Below are 17468 nucleotides of genomic sequence, written 5' to 3' on the forward strand. Positions count from 1 at the left end.
GGATTTTATTAAAAGGAATTTTGAAAAAAGGTTTTCAAATAAAGTACCATACATTTGAATGCATGCAAATGCAAGGTACATAGTTTTCCAATCTAGAATTTAGAAAACTTAAATCCCTTTTAAAAACAAGTTAAACACCATCCTTTTATACAACACTTAAGTCACTTGTAGACTAGATGTGGGGTAAGGGTCACCTAACCACATTTTTGAAAACTTGTGATCTTTAGGTGGTTTTACAATACTTGTGGAATGAGGGTCACCTAACCACTTCTATGTGTAAACTCACACGTGTGTGTAAGTAGGATGACTTGATTTGAAACCATGTGAATAAGGTCACCGGCACATGGCGTTCAAAGGTATTGATGGGATTAAACATGCCAACTAAACATATGATGTTTAACCGATCCCATAAAACTAGAAGTTGCAAAGGGTTGCAATTGTCAAACGTTGACTACCTTGTTAATTTGAATAGTAGGATAAGGATCACCTAACTACTATCTGAATGAAACGTTGGATTCTAGATTTTAATAATTAATTGTCTTGAAAACATAAAGGGTATTAAAGATTAAAATTAATTTATTGATATCAAAAATACTAAAAGTGAACTTTGTTAAATTGCCTAGATGTCCGCAATCTACAATCCACCTAACGAAATTATCCCACCCATGCATAACCTATCACTAAGATATATACTTGATAAGGATCGTCTTAACCATAATAATTTTATGGATTGGTATCGAAATTTGAGAATTGTTCTCAAACAACAAAAAATGTCCTATATATTGGACGATCCTATTCCCGATGAACCAAACATTGACGATTTAGATGCCTATGCAAATTGGTTAAAATACACCGAGGATTCGGTGCAAGTTTCTTGTCTCATGTTGGAAACTATGATTCCCGAGATTCAAAAGGGTTTTGAAAATCATGGGGCATTTGACATGATCACCCAACTTAAGGAAATGTTCCTTATTCAAGTTAGGGTGGAACGCTTTGAAAGGGTTCAAGCGTTTCATGCATGTCATATGGAAGAAACACAATCGGTGAAGAGGCATCACCCGGAACCTAAAGCAAAGGTTGCTAAAGGTAAGGGACACGTCAAGGGCAAGTTCAAAGGAAAGGCTAAAGCGGAACCAACCAAACCAAAGGAAAAGAAGCTAAAGGTTAGCTCGGAGGACCCGTGCTTTGGTTGTGGTGAGAAAGGACATTGGATGAGGAATTTTCCAACCTTTCTCAAAGAGTTGAAAGCAAAGAGGGATGCGGGGCAAACCTCGGGTACGAATTTCATGATTCATATTGATCTTAATGTTATTTATTCTAACACATGGGTATTGGATACCGGATGTGAAACTCATATTTGCAATTTGTTGCAGGAGTTCAAAAGAAATAAGCATTTCAAGAAAGGAGATACAAGTCTCTTCATGGGCAACGAAGCGAAGGTTAATGTCGAAGCCCAAGGAGACTACGTTTTGAAGCTTCCAAATGGTTTGGAAGTTGTTTTCAAAAACATTTTGTATGCTCCTAGTTTGACTAGGAACATTATCTCCGTTTCTCTTTTAAGACAATGTGGTTATGAATTTAAGTTTGTTGACAATGATATTTATGTTTTCATGAATAATGTCTTTTATTTTAAAGCGATGCCCTCTAATGTCATTTATGAATTAGTTCATGATAATAAATTCATTGATAACTCGTTGTACCAAGCTAACACCAAAAGACTCAAATTGGATTTGAGTAAAAGTTTTTCTTTGGCATTGTCGCCTTGGTCACATAAACAAGGATCGCATTCATACACTTCAAAAGATTGGTCTTTTGAAATCAATTAATGATTCATTTGATGAATGTGAATCTTGTTTATTGGGAAAGATGACCAAGGAGCCCTTTAATGGAACTAATGAAAGGGCGAAAGACTTATTAGGTATCATACATTCGGATGTATGTGGTCCTTTTAGGACAATGACAAGGAATGGTGAAAGATACTTCATTACCTTTACCGACGATTATAGTCGCTATGGGTATGTGTTCTTGTTAAGACACAAAAATGAAGCCTTTGAAATGTTCAAAGTCTTCTAAAATGAAGTACAAAATAACTCAACAAAAAAATCAAAGTACTACGTACCGATAGAGGAGGTGAATACCTCAATGATGCGTTTCTAGAACATCTTAGGAATTGTGGGATTGTCTTACAACTTACTACACCTGGAACACCACAACATAATGGTGTGTCTGAAAGGAGGAATCGAACTTTATTGGATATGGTTCAATCCATGATGGCTAGAAGCACATTACCTCTATCATTTTGGGGTTTCGCACTAATCTCTGCTACCCGTATTTTAAATATGGCACCAACCATGAAAGTGGAAAGGACACCTTTTGAATATGGCATGGAAAGGTTCCGTCATTATCATATTTAAGGGTATGGGGCTGTGAGGCTTATGTTAAGATCTACACCCCTGATAAACATGAAAGTCGTTCCACTAAGTGTATCTTTGTAGGATATCCCGAATATTCGATGGGATATTACTTCTACAACCCAAATGAGCATAAAGTGTTTATAGCTCGCAAGGCTAAGTTCTTGGAAAAAAGGTTCCTTATGGAAGGAAGTGATAGAACTATGGAACTCTAGGAGGATCGAGAACCACAGGCAGATACACGTTTGGTTGACACTAGAAATCAACAAGAGGTTGTTGATGATGATCAAATGGATGATCGAAACACGCAAAGCGTTCGCAAGACTGGTAGAATTAGCACCCCACCTGAAAGATATGGATTTTTCATGGATGGATGCTACGTGGTAGATTCGAATGAACCCACCACATACCGAGATGCAATGTCGCAATCTGATTATGATAAATGGCTGGAATCCATGAACGTTGAGATGCAATCCATGCATGAAAACCAAGTATGGGACTTGGTTGCTCCACCTCTTAGTTCCAAACTAGTTGGAAGCAAGTGGGTTTTCAAGAAGAAAACTGATATGCATGGAAACTTGGATACTTATAAAGCGAGACTTGTAGCAAAGGGTTTCATTCAAACTCAAGGGGTTGATTATGATAAAACTTTTTCGCCTGTGGCAATGCTAAAGTCTATTAGGATATTGTTTGCCATAGCCGCATATTATGACTATGAGATTTGGCAAATGGATGTCAAAACCGCTTTTCTAAATGGACACCTTAAGGAAGATGTCTATATGGTTCAGCCCGAAGGTTTTGTCGATCCACAACATCCTGATAAGGTATGCAAGTTAAAGAAATCAATATATGGATTGAAACAAGCATCTAGAAGTTGGAATCACCGTTTTAATGAAGAAGTCAAGATATTTGGATTCATCAAGAAAGCTGATGAGGTTTATGTCTATAAGAAAGCTAGTGGGAGCATCATTACTATCCTAGTATTGTATGTTGATGACACACTTTTTTTTGGGAATGACATTCCAACCATGGAAGGTGTAAAATCCTGGCTCGGGAGTTGTTTTTCCATCAAAGATCTTAGTGAAGCCGCCTATATTTTGGGAATAAGGATCTATAGGGATAGATCAAGGCGGTTGATAGGTTTGAATCAAAGTGCATACATTGACAAAATTTTGAAAAGGTGAAAGATGGACAACTCTATGAAAGGTTTCGTACCCATTCAAAGAGGAACAATATTGAGTGCTTCTCAATGTCCAAGCTCAAAGGATGAGAAAGCAAAATGAATGGAATCCCATATGCATCGGTTATAGGATCCATAATGTATGCCATGTTATGCACTAAACCGGATGTGTCATGCGCTTTGAGCATGACAAGTCGATACCAACAAAATCCGGGAAGTAGCCATTTGATGGCGGTTAAGAGCATATTGAAATACCTTAGAAGGACTAAGGATATGTTTCTAATATACGGCTCTGGTGAGGAGGAACTCGTTGTAAAGGGTTACACGGATGCGAGTTTCCAAACTGATCGAGATGATTCTCGATCACAATCGGGATATGTTTTCGTTATGAATGGTGGTGATGTATCTTGGAAGAGCGCAAATCAAGATGTGGTAGCCTTGTCCACCACTGAATCTGAATACATCGCCGCCTCATTCGCATCTCAAGAAGCTGCACGGATTAGAAAATTCATGGCCGATCTAGGGGTAGTCCATTCCATTCGGGACCCTCTAGAGATCTTTTGTGACAACGAGGGTGCGATTGCTCAAATCAAGGAACCTCGTGCACATCAAAAGACTAGGCACATTGACCGGAGGTTCAAATACATAAGGGATGAAGTTGAAAAGGGAAAGATATGTATTCGCAAAGTTCACACTGATCAAAACATTGCGGATCACTCACGAAGCTCCTTGAAAGGCCGAAGCATGAGGGTCATACTTGCGCCTTAGGACTTCGATATTCTAGTGATTGGATTTGATCTATTTTGTATTTGGATATCGGAACAATTGTTATTTTGACTCATTCATATGATTATGGTTTATGATTATGATATTTGAGTTATGTTTCATTTTAGCATGTTTAAATCCGTGAATAAGTTAATTATTCTAAATGTCCGTAGTCGTTCATATTTGTGGGAACAAGTATGAAGGTAAGACTATTATGAACTTGGATTGGTTGATATTCATAGGGTATGAATATTGCAAGGGTTGCTGCCAAGGTTCATAGATATTTATGGGATAAATATTGGACTGACCCGCCCTAAAATATTACTGCATGGAATCCTTGTGATTTGTGATCATAAGTAATTTTGAGTAAAGGAGAACATCATATTATCCTCCGACCTGAGATACATATTGGGTCTTGATATTCATCGACTTTTATACTTTGACTTAGTTCTTCGCTGCTCTGAAACATGTCAGTACATAAGGCTGAGCTCAAGTGTAGTACAAGGTGATAGTAAGAGACGTATGTAGTCAATAGGGGATTTGTCCCTCTTATTCGTTGAGAGTGAGATGTCTAAGGCCTGCTAAGTTAAATCAACAAAGAATGATCATTCTGTGTCTTTGGAGTTGACGTGACATCCGTGACAAAAGGATAAATGAAAGATTCACCTAAATCATTGAATGGCACTTCGTCATACGTATTAGGGGATGATGTTATTGAATGGCACTTCGTCATACGTATTAGGGGTAGTAAACCGTTGTTAGGCAGTATTTGCTATTTTCATCAATCTTCTATGTATTTTGTGCAAGTGGGAGATTGTAGGAATCGGTCTGCCCAAGACACATATTGGAGTTGATGTGGCTAGTACGTTATGATCCAAGTCAGGTCATACCCAATAACAAGCTAGACAAACACCATAATATTTATTGTAGATATGATCTAACAAGTAAATATTAGCACTCATGATATTTTGAAAATGGGTTTCTAAATATTCGCACTTGAGGAATCGATAAATTATATGGATAATTTATTTAGAGAGATTATCTTATGATATTATTTAAGTTGGTTAAATGATATATATATATATATATGATAATGGTTGTGGTATTTTGCATAAAACTTATGGCATGTTAAAAGTGTTAAATGTCAAAAAGTTTAAATAAACCTGTGACTAATACATAGAGTATTAGTCCTGTGAACTAATACATGGAGTATTAGTCCTGCGGCTGGTATGTGGAATATTAGTCCTAAGACTAGTACATGGAGTATTAGTCTGTTCCAGGAGGAAGGAGAAAATAATTTCTGGTAGGACCAACCCACTTTTTTTTTTAGGGGGGGGGGGGGGATGGGGGAATTCCCACCCTTTTGTTTAAAATCCATTTTCTCTTATTAATACTTCTTGGGACAACAAACACAACCACCCAACCACGTTACATGCAAAAGCTCTCTACAACCTCTCTCTCTATCTCTCTCTCTTTGATTTCGGTTCAAGGAAGAAGAAAACACAAGAGGTTTTATCTTTCAAGTGCAATAGTGATTAAATCCTAGCAAGCAAGGTGTTTGTTGAAGGCTTGGAGGGTATACAAGCTTGAGGCTCTTCTCCATTGAAGGCTAGCCATTCAAACCGTCATCCCCTTCATCTTCTTGCCTCTTGAAAGGTTGTATTACATAAACCCCCTATGGTTTATTATTTTGGTATGCATGTAATTCGTATATGGATCCGGGGCTTGGGTTTTACATATAAAACGGGTTTTATATCAATCAATATAACAAGATTTAAAACTTTTAATCCGCTGCGTTTTTCATATAAATGGGTTTATATGGCTTTGATAATCTTGTTAAAACCCAACAATATGCGTATTATATTTTATTGTGTTCAAAAAGTTAAGTTTTGGCTCATATCGAATACTGCTCAAAACTGACACTAACAGCGACCCGGGTGAGGTTAAAAGTCCAAATAAATTCCTAAACGTCGGGAATGACCTAAAATAATATAAATTCAGTAAATATATTAATATTAAGTCATAAAAATAATTTTAGAATGTTCGATTCGCGAAATTTAGAAAATAAGCGAGTAGAAGCCAATACCGCTCACCGTAAGTACCCGAAACCAACTAACTCCAAAAATTTACATCTTTATATGGTTTCGAAGCTAATTTTACAGGGAATTCAGATATGTCATTGGTTTTACATGAAACTAATCCTAACTAGTTGTATTTTATAAAATATGATCAAAGTGTAAATAAAATACATGTTATTATTAACATGTATGTTTGGGGGAACTTATCTTTTTTGCTTCTTGCTATTTGGAGGGGTAAAATGTCCAAAATGCCCCTCCAAAAGCACCTAAAAGCTTCAATTTGGTGCTTTTAGTTGCTTTTGGAGGGGCATTTTGGATATTTTGCCCCTCCAAAAAGCAAAAAGCAAAAAAGAAAAGCTCTCCCAAACACCGACATATATATACTATATTAAAACTCAAAAATAACATATCCCGCGTATCCATGTTGTGAATGGGTTTTTTCAAATTTCAAATACCTAAAAGTATTATTACACGAGCAGGGTTTTTAAACCTCGCCAAAGTTTCTCCTAATTCTCTCTACCTCCCACCTAAATCAAGAAGCAGATGATAATCAATAGAGGGCCCGATCCGAAGATGTTTAGCTGGTTCAGATGTTCTATTTGAACATTCAAAATACCCCAGGTTTGATTTCTTATTCTTGATTTCTGAAATTTTGTTTTTCAAGTATGATTTCCACCGTCGATGATTCCATATCCATCATCGGTTGGATTTATTTTGATTATGCCAGGTTCATTCCCGTTTCTCGTGGTTTTTCGACTAATTACAGCTCCTGCGCTGCCATATTCTTCACATAGATCTGTTTAGAAGCAGCATGGGTACACACAATCCCTTTTAATCATGTATTGTTTTGTTCAATTTTAGCAAATGAGTTCCCTTGAGTCCTAAGTATTTACGGTTTTCATTAGGAATCTGATAAAATTTCATAGTGAATCACTTGATTAACTGTCCATTTAGGTCTGTTTATATGGAAATAATGTGGTTTTTGGTTGATTTCTCCAGACGGCTATCGGGATTTGTAATTCGCAGTTGGGAGGTAGATTTGCTGTGATGTAATACTCTAATTGTTACAGCGAACTGTATGTTGGGTGTATTCTTCCAGTAGTTTTGCTAATAATGATATGGTAATTACTCCACTTAATCAATCATGTATATCATTTATACTAAATTGCAAGTATTTATTGTGAAATTATTATAGTTGTGAAGAAGGTGCGATAAATGGAATTGAAAATCAAAATTTTTGAAGATACATAATAACAATAACAATATATAATAATAATAATAATAATAATAATAATAATGTTTTTCTCTTTGTTTGTTCTTTCTATGCATGTTAAATTTAGACCTGTTTACGTATAATAGTAGGTCGCTTCAAGATGTGTTATATTTTAACATGTTGATAAGTAGTGATATTGTGAAGATTTATGTATGTAACAGGCTGTTTTAGGTCAAACTAATAATTTGGTACTTGTGTTGTTGGGAAAAACGACCACTTAGCCACGAACAGTAAACAAAAATTGCGGAATTAAACTTCGTTTGGCTAAACTTTTTCCCGACCCGAATGAACCAATGAGGATGCGAACAAATAGGGTATCCTAAAAGTAAATAATGACACAATAACTTTAGCGTGGAAAAACTCTCAAGGCGAGAGTAAAAAACCACGGGACTACTAGAGCCGCTTCAAATTCACTATCACCAATAATGAGCAATACAAAAGTTCTTCTCTAGGTAAAACTAGAGGCATACACAAATCATCATATACTTGGTACGAACAATCTTCAAGTATATGGAATCAAACTACAAAAGAGTAACGAGTAAGAGGTATCACCAACGAGAGAATGAATCGATCTCTGGCACGTCTCTTATCTTCAACAAAACAACCAAAACATGGAGCACTAATATTCTTCTGTTTACTGATGTCGAACATAAAGAAGAAAACCCCAAATAACTTTTTTTCGTATGTTTGTTGTTGTCTGCCGAATAATAATAATATCACCAAAAGGGTAAAGAACCCTTTTAATAGTTTTTGTTTGTTGCTTGGACTTTCACACGGCCCAACAAAAAAATACGTGGCCCAAAAAACATAAATCACCCAATTGTGATTTATGTGTACAAAGTAGAGGAACCGAGAATAGATATATATCCATATCTTTTTTTTTTCCTTATTACTTAATAATAATAATAGTAATAAATCCCATAAAGTTTAAAATTTTTGTCGGGTTTTCTCATGGGCAAAAAAATACCCCAACAAATCTCCCCCTTTTTGTCTATGAGAAAGAACTCACCACCCCGGAGAGTGAGCAACATATCTTCAAATTCTCCCTTGCCAAAGCTTTGGTCAACATATCGGAACAATTATCATCGGTGTGAACTTTATCAAGTTCAAACAACTTGTATTTAATAGCATCTCTAATCCAATGATACCTTACATCAATATGTTTTGTTCTCTTATGATACATAGAATTCTTAGCAAGGTGAATAGCACTTTGATTATCACAAAGAACCACGTAGCGCTGTTGCATAAAACCAAGCTCTTGCATAAATCTTTTCAACCACAATAATTCTTTGCATGCTTCTATTGTTGACATATACTCAGCCTCGGTAGTAGACAAAGCAACACACTTTTGTAGTCTTGACTGCCATGACACGGCCCCCCCTGCAAATAACACCAAATATCCAGAAGTGGATTTCATGTTGTCCTTATTTCCTGCCATATCAGAATCCGTGTAACCAACAAGCAGCGGCTCCCCATTTCCAAATGTTATACCCAATTTGGAAGTACCTCGTAAATATCTAAGTATCCACTTAACTGCTTCCCAATGCTTCTTACCCGGATTTGACAAGAACCGACTAACAACACCAACTGCATGGGCAATATCAGGCCGTGTACATACCATTGCATATATCAAGCTTCCAACCGCTGATGCATATGGAATACCATCCATCTCTTCAATCTCTTTCTCAGAAGTAGGACAATCTTTTTCAGTTAACTTAAAGTTGGGAGTAAGAGGTGTACTTACCACATTAACTTTAGACATCTTAAATCTGCTAAGCACCTTCTCAATGTATTGCTCTTGTGACATGTGCAACTTCTTTGAAGCTCTATCTCTAGTAATCTGAATGCCAAGAATATTCTTAGTTGGCCCCAAGTCTTTCATAGAAAACGACTTGCTTAATTCTTTCTTCAGCTGAAAAATTCTTTCCGCATTCTTGCCAACAATCAACATATCATCAACATAAAGCAATAAAATGATAAAATCATCATCACCAAACCTCTTAAAGAAAACACAGTGGTCAGACGCAGTCTTTCGGTAGCCTTGCTTCCCCATAACTGAGTCAAATTTCTTGTACCACTGTCTCGGTGCTTGCTTCAACCTATAAAGACTTTTATGAAGTTTACAAACATAATCTTCTTTACCTTTAACCTGAAAACCTTCAGGTTGCTCCATATAGATTTCTTTATTGAGATCACCGTGAAGGAATGCTGTCTTGACATCCATTTGCTCAACCTCAAGATCAAGACTAGCAGCTAAACCAAGGATCACCCTGATGGAACTCATCTTCACAACTGGAGAAAAAATCTCATCAAAATCAATACCCTCTCTTTAACTGAACCCTTTGACCACCAATCTTGCCTTGTACCTAGGCCGTGAGGTATGTTCTTCAGTCTTCAACTTGTAGACCCACTTGTTCTTCAAAGCTCTTTTGCCCTTAGGCAACTTCACCAACTCAAAGGTATTGTTTTCATACAAGGAATTCATCTCATCTTGCATGGCTTCAAACCACTCTCTTTTCTGCTTATGTTCCATGGCCTCTTTATAATACTCGGGCTCACCCCCATCAGTGAGTAAGACGTACTCACAAGCCGAATAACGAGTCGAAGGTTGACGGTCTCTCGAAGACCGCCTGAGTGGGACAAATGCAGGCATATCTACAGGTAACTCGGGATGAATATCGTCATCCAACTCTACCTGCTTTTGATTATCAACATTTTCGGTACCATGTTGTTCGTCATTTTGAATACCATCTTGGTGATGTGTCTCATAACGCTGAGTAGGAATAGGGTCCAAATCAATGAGATCATCATTATACTGAGGAACTACCTGTGTCCTCTCAATATCTTTCAAACTCTCGTCTTCCACAAACACAACATCAAGACTTCTAACAAGCTTCTTTGAAGCCGGATCATATAGCTTGTATCCAAACTCATCTTGCCCAAAACCAAGGAATATACACTGTCTGGACTTCACATCATGCTTTGATCTTTCATCTTTGGGAATATGCACAAATGCTTTGCATCCAAAGACCCGCAAATGACAATACGAAACATCTTTGCCACTCCAAACCCTGTCTGGAACATCATTATGCAAAGGAATAAAAGGAGTAAGATTAATAACATGTACCGTTGTATGTAAAGCTTCTCCCCAAAAGGAATTAGGCAACCCTGCATGTGAGAGAAAACACTTAAACCTTTCAACCAAGGTTTTGTTCATCCATTTTGCTAAACCATTCATTTGTGGTGTCTTAGGAGGTGGCCTTTGGTGTCGAATACCCTTCTCTCTACAATAAGCATTAAAAGGACCAATGTATTCACCTCCATTATCTGTACGAACACACTTGAGCTTCTTCCCAGTTTTTCTCTCAACTAGGGCATGAAACTGCTTAAACACATCAAATACTTGATCTTTAGACTTTAAAGTAGAAACCCATACCTTCCTCGAATGATCGTCTATAAATGTGACAAAATATAAGCAGCCCCCAAGTGTTCTAGTCTTCATAGGACCACACACGTCTGAATGCACCAAGTCAAGTATATTTTCTTTTCTATGAGGCGGATGACTATGAAAAGAAACTCTCATTTGCTTACCATTCATACAATGAGAACACTTCTTTAAATGAACATCTTTCACACCGGACAAGGCATCTTTCTTCAATAAAATAGACATCCCTTTTTCACTCATGTGAGCAAGTCTCTTATGCCACATATCGGTCGAATCAGAATTCGTTAATGAATTAACCGAGTCTCTGGAAATCTTTGGATGTGCCATATATAACTTTGAAGTTCTTTCACCTCTTTCCATGATCAACGAACCACGAGTGAGTTTCCAAATTCTACCACCAAAGGTACTGTGGAAACCATCATCATCTAATGTGCCTGCGGAGATCAAATTAAGTCTAATATCCGGAACATGTTTCACATTGTGTAAAACCAAATCCATCCTAGTATCAAACTTCAAACAAACATCCCCAACACCAATGATCTTTGATAGCCCATTATTACCCATCTTGACATTCCCAAAATCACCAGGAGTATAAGACGAATAAAAATCCCTTTGTGATGTCACATGAAAAGTAGCACCACTGTCAACAACCCAACTCGAATAATCACGTGCAATGTTCACCCTATCATAATCACAACAAATATAAAACTCTTTGGTGGTAGTGTTAGTTTCAGAAGTACCTTCGTCACCGTCATCTTTCTTGTTGTTGTTCTTTTTATTGTTGTAGTTAGCCTTCTTGTTCTTCTTTTTCAGTTGCTTACAATATTTTATTGTGTGCCCTTTTCTACCACAATGATGACACTCATATTCTTCAAACTTGCCTCTAGACTTACTCCGGTGCTTTGCTTTATTACTCGGACCTCTACTATGGCTTCTCCCCCTACTTTCCGTAACCAAGGCATCTGAATGTGAAGAGGAACCTTGTGACTTTCTTCTCATCTCTTTATTTATAATATTACCTTTAGCCAATTTCATAGTAATAATACCGTTAGCTGCGGAGTTGGACAACAATGTCCTAAAAGTCTCCCAAGAATCCGGTAACGTAGCAAGAAGCCATAAGCCTTGTATCTCGTATTCAAACTTAATACCCATACCTGCAAGCTGATTAATAACACCCTGAAAAACATTCAAATGATCAGTGACAGGAGTTCCATCACAATATTTCAAGTTAATCACCTGTTTAATCAAGAATAACTTATTGTTCCCGGTCTTCCGAGCATACAACTCTTCAAGCTTGGTCCATAGAGTACGAGCATGACTCTCCCCGCTAATATGGTTCAAAAAATTATCATCAACCCATTGCCGAATATACCCGCAAACCTTATGATGCAAAATATTCCATTCTTCATCAGTTTTATCTTCAGGTTTATCGGTACTAAAAACAGGCAAATAACAATCCTTCACATAAAGAAGGTCTTCCATCTTGCCTTTCCAAACATGATAATTAGAACCATTCAAACTCACCATCCTACCCGTATTAGCTTCCATAGTTCAAACAAGTCTAAACCCAAGAACAAGAGCCGAAGCTCTGATACCACTCTGTTGGGAAAAACGACCACCTAGCCACGAACGGTAAACAAAAATTGCGGAATTAAACTTCGTTTGGCTAAACTTTTTCCCGAACCGAATGAACCAATGAGGATGCAAACAAATAGGGTATACTAAAAGTAAATAATGACACAATAACTTTAGCGTGGAAAAACTCTCAAGGCGAGAGTAAAAAACCACGGGACTACTAGAGCCACTTCAAATCCACTATCTCCAATAATGAGCAATACAAAAGTTATTCTCTAGGTAAAACTAGAGGCATACGCAAATCATCATATACTTGGTACGAACAATCTTCAAGTCTATGGAATCAAACTACAAAAGAGTAACGAGTAAGATGTATCACCAACGAGAGAATGAATCGATCTCTGGCACGTCTCTTATCTTCAACAAAACAACCAAAACATAGAGCACTAATATTCTTCTGTTTACTGATGTCGAACAAAAAGAAGAAAACCCCAAATAACTTTTTTTCGTATGTTTGTTGTTGTCTGCCGAATAATAATAATATCACCAAAAGGGTAAAGAACCCTTTTAATATTTTTTGTTTGTTGCTTGGACTTTCACACGGCCCAACAAAAAAATACGTGGCCCAAAAAACAAATCACCCAATTGTGATTTATGTGTACAAAGCAGAGTAACCGAGAATAGATATATATCCATATCTTTTTTTTTTCTTTTTCTTATTACTTAATAATAATAATAGTAATAAATCCCATGAAGGTTAAGATTGTTGTCGGGTTTTCTCATGAGCAAAAAAATACCCCAACATGTGTAACATGCCGTTTAAGGACCTCGTTTCGGGTTAGTGTACTGGAGTTACGGGCTAACAGTTAGATATGTATGATTTAGAAGACAATTTTAGCTTGCATTCAGTCATGTCCCTCTTCAATAATCACTTTGTTCTAATTTTCTTTTTGTTTTCTTGAGTCTCATATCATTATAGATGATGCAAACAACTTAATTACTATCTCAGATTGAGGATACGACCATAAAGGAGTTGTGTATATGGTAATACCATAGTTACCTAATTCGCGGTTCGTTCCGGTACGGGTTCGTGAATTGGGTACGCAATTCGCTAAGTCTAACGTATTTGGTACGGAGGGGGGTAGTCTCATTTCGGTACGAACCGGTACGATGTACCATGTAGTTCAGTTCGATGTACCCAAAACCTATTTATAATTTGTATATATATAATGTTCATTTAATACTTTTTATGCATAAAAGTATAAGCTTATGTATCAAATGTAAACTACTGAAAATATAGGAGGTAAATTGCTAAAATAACAAACTAATTTTATACTTTTTAATAGCTTTTATGTAAGAGTTTACAAATTTCAATACTAAATGTAAAGATTTTTAAATATTAAAGTATCTAAAACCCTAAAAATATTAATCCCGCCGCTCTTTCTCTTCCGTGTTCTTCTTCCTTCTTCTTCTTCTTCTTCTTCTTTCAGTTACACTTTTCAACATTTAACCCTAAAAATGTTCATTAAACTCAAATTTATGGACCTAATTCACAATAATCGTACCCCTTAGTTGAATTTTAGGACCTAATTCGCAGAATCAACAACAATCGGATCAAAATTTTAGGCTTAATCGGAACGCCGAATCGGGCTTAATCGGAACGCCGAACCAAATCGATTGAATTCGCTTTCGAATTCCGATTCGGTACGAACCGATCCAATACGAAATTCGCGGCTAGGGTAGCGAATTAGGTAACTATGGGTAATACTATGACACAAATTTATTTACTTATATTATACTTATATTAAATTGTTTTAGTATTGTCCATAACAATTAAATTGATTATTGTTTTTACAGGAAAGGGTGAAATTTGTTTACCTAAATGAGAGCCACAAGTTAAAACTCGGTTGAGGTATATTTTTTATATAGTAAGAAACTAACAAAATAATCTTGTAGTTAGTTTTTTGTTTAACCTGCCAGGCTTAACCCGTGAATGGGTCATTTTTTGTTTCGTAATCGGGGTCAAAAAGTTAGTTTTATTGTTTTCTTGTCAAATTTAATCCGTAAGCAGGATCAAGGGTATTTCTGTTTTATAAAGTCAGTTTATATTCCCCGCTCTTTTTAAATCGGTTTGTCTTGTTTAAATTTTATGTTGTGAAACATTGCATTTAATACGAAAACAGACGGTGTTAGTTAAAGATACAAATTAACATTTGGCAACATGAGTCTGCTGCAGCAGCAGCAAGATGTTACACTGATATTGACTTTTTAAATACAACGAGATGATACAAGTTATGTCATTTGATAAGTTGTGTATAGTGCATGATTTAGTTTCTGTTGCGATTGTCTTTCGATGTGAAACTCTATATTTGACTTTTATGGTTCCGAATTTAAAAAAGATCCAACAAACAAATTATGTCATTTGATAAGTTGCGTATATCGTATGGATGCTTTTGTAAATTAGCTGTCGAGAGTAACCTTATTTATACCGCCTGAATTATTTTTTTTTTTATTTAAAGAGTATTTTCATTGAAATTGGATTCCGTCATTCTATGCTAAAATAGGATCTTATAGTTATTATCATTTCTAGAATATTTATAAAGTTTTGAACTGCCATCAATCTGTTTGACAGTTTGAGGAGCTGAAAAATGGTGAAACTTACAACGAGCATTTTTTGAAACGTGACACACTAACACCTCGATGATATCCATCTTTGTGAGTGATTTGTACCCCAAAAGTAAGTTTACATTTACTTTCAGTTTTGTTAAAGTCTTATGAATTCTATAAATAAATGTGTGATTAATTGTGAAACTCGTTTACAGAATGGTGATGGGTTTTGAAGGATGCCTGAATGTTACATTAGTGGAAACACCATGTAGTATCTTTGAGTGTCTGGATTAGGTATGTTCAAATGAAAACACTATTTAGGATCTTACTCATTTTATTTCATTTACTATTTAAATGGTGTATGACCTCTAATCTCATTAATAATATATCTATCATTTATGGTAATCAGTTAGGATCCCTCATGAAATTATAGAAATTCACTACAATAATTTTATCAAGATCTTTGGGGTAGAAGTACTTGTATTTCATATTAATGTAAACTTAAGTGTATAGAGTATAGACTATAGATCTGATTAGGGCTTACAGTTACGAAATTTAGTGAAACAATTGTATTTTTGAACGAAGTGAGTTGTTGCCTTATGGAAATGTCAATCAAAGTATGTACTTGATCTTGAGTCACTTAACTCTTAGCTTTATGTGTTTATTTGCTTTTGGTGGTGACCGTCTTTTGGAAATTCTCACGAATGTTTAAGTAGCTTTGTAGAGCATGGTGACTTAACTGTTCACAAACCTTTTGAACAAAGTCATTCTGCCAGTATCTATGAAGTCATTAGCATGAATAACTTAGGTATTTAACCTGCACTTAGGAATGTGTTTGATAAGTCAGCATAGTAGTGTCAACGTTACATTATTTAAATCCGCTGCAACGTGTTGCTTAATGTTGTACTATATTTCACTTAGTGTAATTTTCGCAATGATTATATTTATGTCTTACTTTTTTTAAAATAAAAAATCCCCCCCCCCTTCTCCCTTTAATACAAGAACTAAGCCATGCAAAGTGGACGAATTAAGTTGTGTAACATGTTAAAAAAGTCGGACTGATGTAGATGAATTCCCGTCTCATTCCCGCTGTATCGCGCGGGTTTCTACTAGTGTGTTTGTGTGTGTGTTTGTATATATATATATATATATATATATATATATAACCACCCCACTACTCCTTAGAGCCATCCACCTTCACAAACACCCTAAACCATAAATGTAGCTTGAGTGTGTTGTAAGACTCTTGCTTTTCCAAGTATACAAATCATGTACATGCATCAAGACACTTGTCCTTGAAAACCTCAATATAAACCACTTCACCTCCCAAAAAAAAACAACCACCCACTCTCTCCCTCCCTTCCTGCTTCCTATGGCCGAACCCCACCCCCACCCCTTTCTCTGTCATCCATTTTCATATTATTATCCATAACATAATCAAAACCCTAGCATCAAATCAAGAAAGATGAGTTAGAAGCAAGGTTAGGAAGATTCAAGCTTAAGCATACATCAAGAGACCATCAATCTTATTTCCTTGTACCTCTCTCTAAAACCCTAAGGTATATCCGAAACCCTAGTTTCATTCTTTAAGTTTTGGATGCAAAATACTTGTTCTTGCATCTTAAAAGGATTCACACAAGTAACCAAACCTTAAAAGTCATATGAAAATGGAAGATTACAAAGTGTATGTGTGTGCATATATGACCCGTGGGTTGTGTGTGTGTGTGTGTATGTGGAACTCGAATCCACATATACATACATACACACATGCATATCACTTTCATATTCATATTGGTTAAGCTTGGTTTGGTGATTTTAAGATCTAAAAGATTAAAAATGAGATTAAAATGTGTGAATACAAAGATATATATATATAGAGAGAGAGAGACATGAGTTAGAGAGAGAGAGTATGAATATATATGATTTCAAATGGTTAATGTTACATACATGTATGTATTTTGGTGATTTATGCTTGAATATTGATATGCATGTTAAAGTATGATAATTCATATATGATTCTTAACAAAAATGAGAATAATATGATAATAATACAAGATTGATAATAATATTAACTTAGATATATGTTCTTGTTAATAGAAACACTTATACTATACATGCATGTAATCTACTTAAG

General features: G+C 36.0%; 1 long non-coding RNA gene across 1 annotated transcript in view; it reads left to right on the top strand.

Moving 5' to 3' along the window:
• LOC143571783 (uncharacterized) overlaps window positions 1-8307 on the top strand; it is a 165286-nt gene extending 156979 nt beyond the window's left edge. The window contains exon 2 of the long non-coding RNA XR_013142154.1: window positions 8034-8307. This is a non-coding gene — a long non-coding RNA (uncharacterized LOC143571783). The remainder of the gene's footprint in view (window positions 1-8033) is intronic.
• Window positions 8308-17468: the final 9161 nt, after the last annotated feature.

This window comes from Bidens hawaiensis, unplaced genomic scaffold (assembly GCF_021521415.1).
Source record: "Bidens hawaiensis isolate Kalapana, Puna unplaced genomic scaffold, B.hawaiensis_p1.1 tig00025580_1, whole genome shotgun sequence".
Taxonomy (NCBI): Eukaryota; Viridiplantae; Streptophyta; class Magnoliopsida; order Asterales; family Asteraceae; genus Bidens; species Bidens hawaiensis.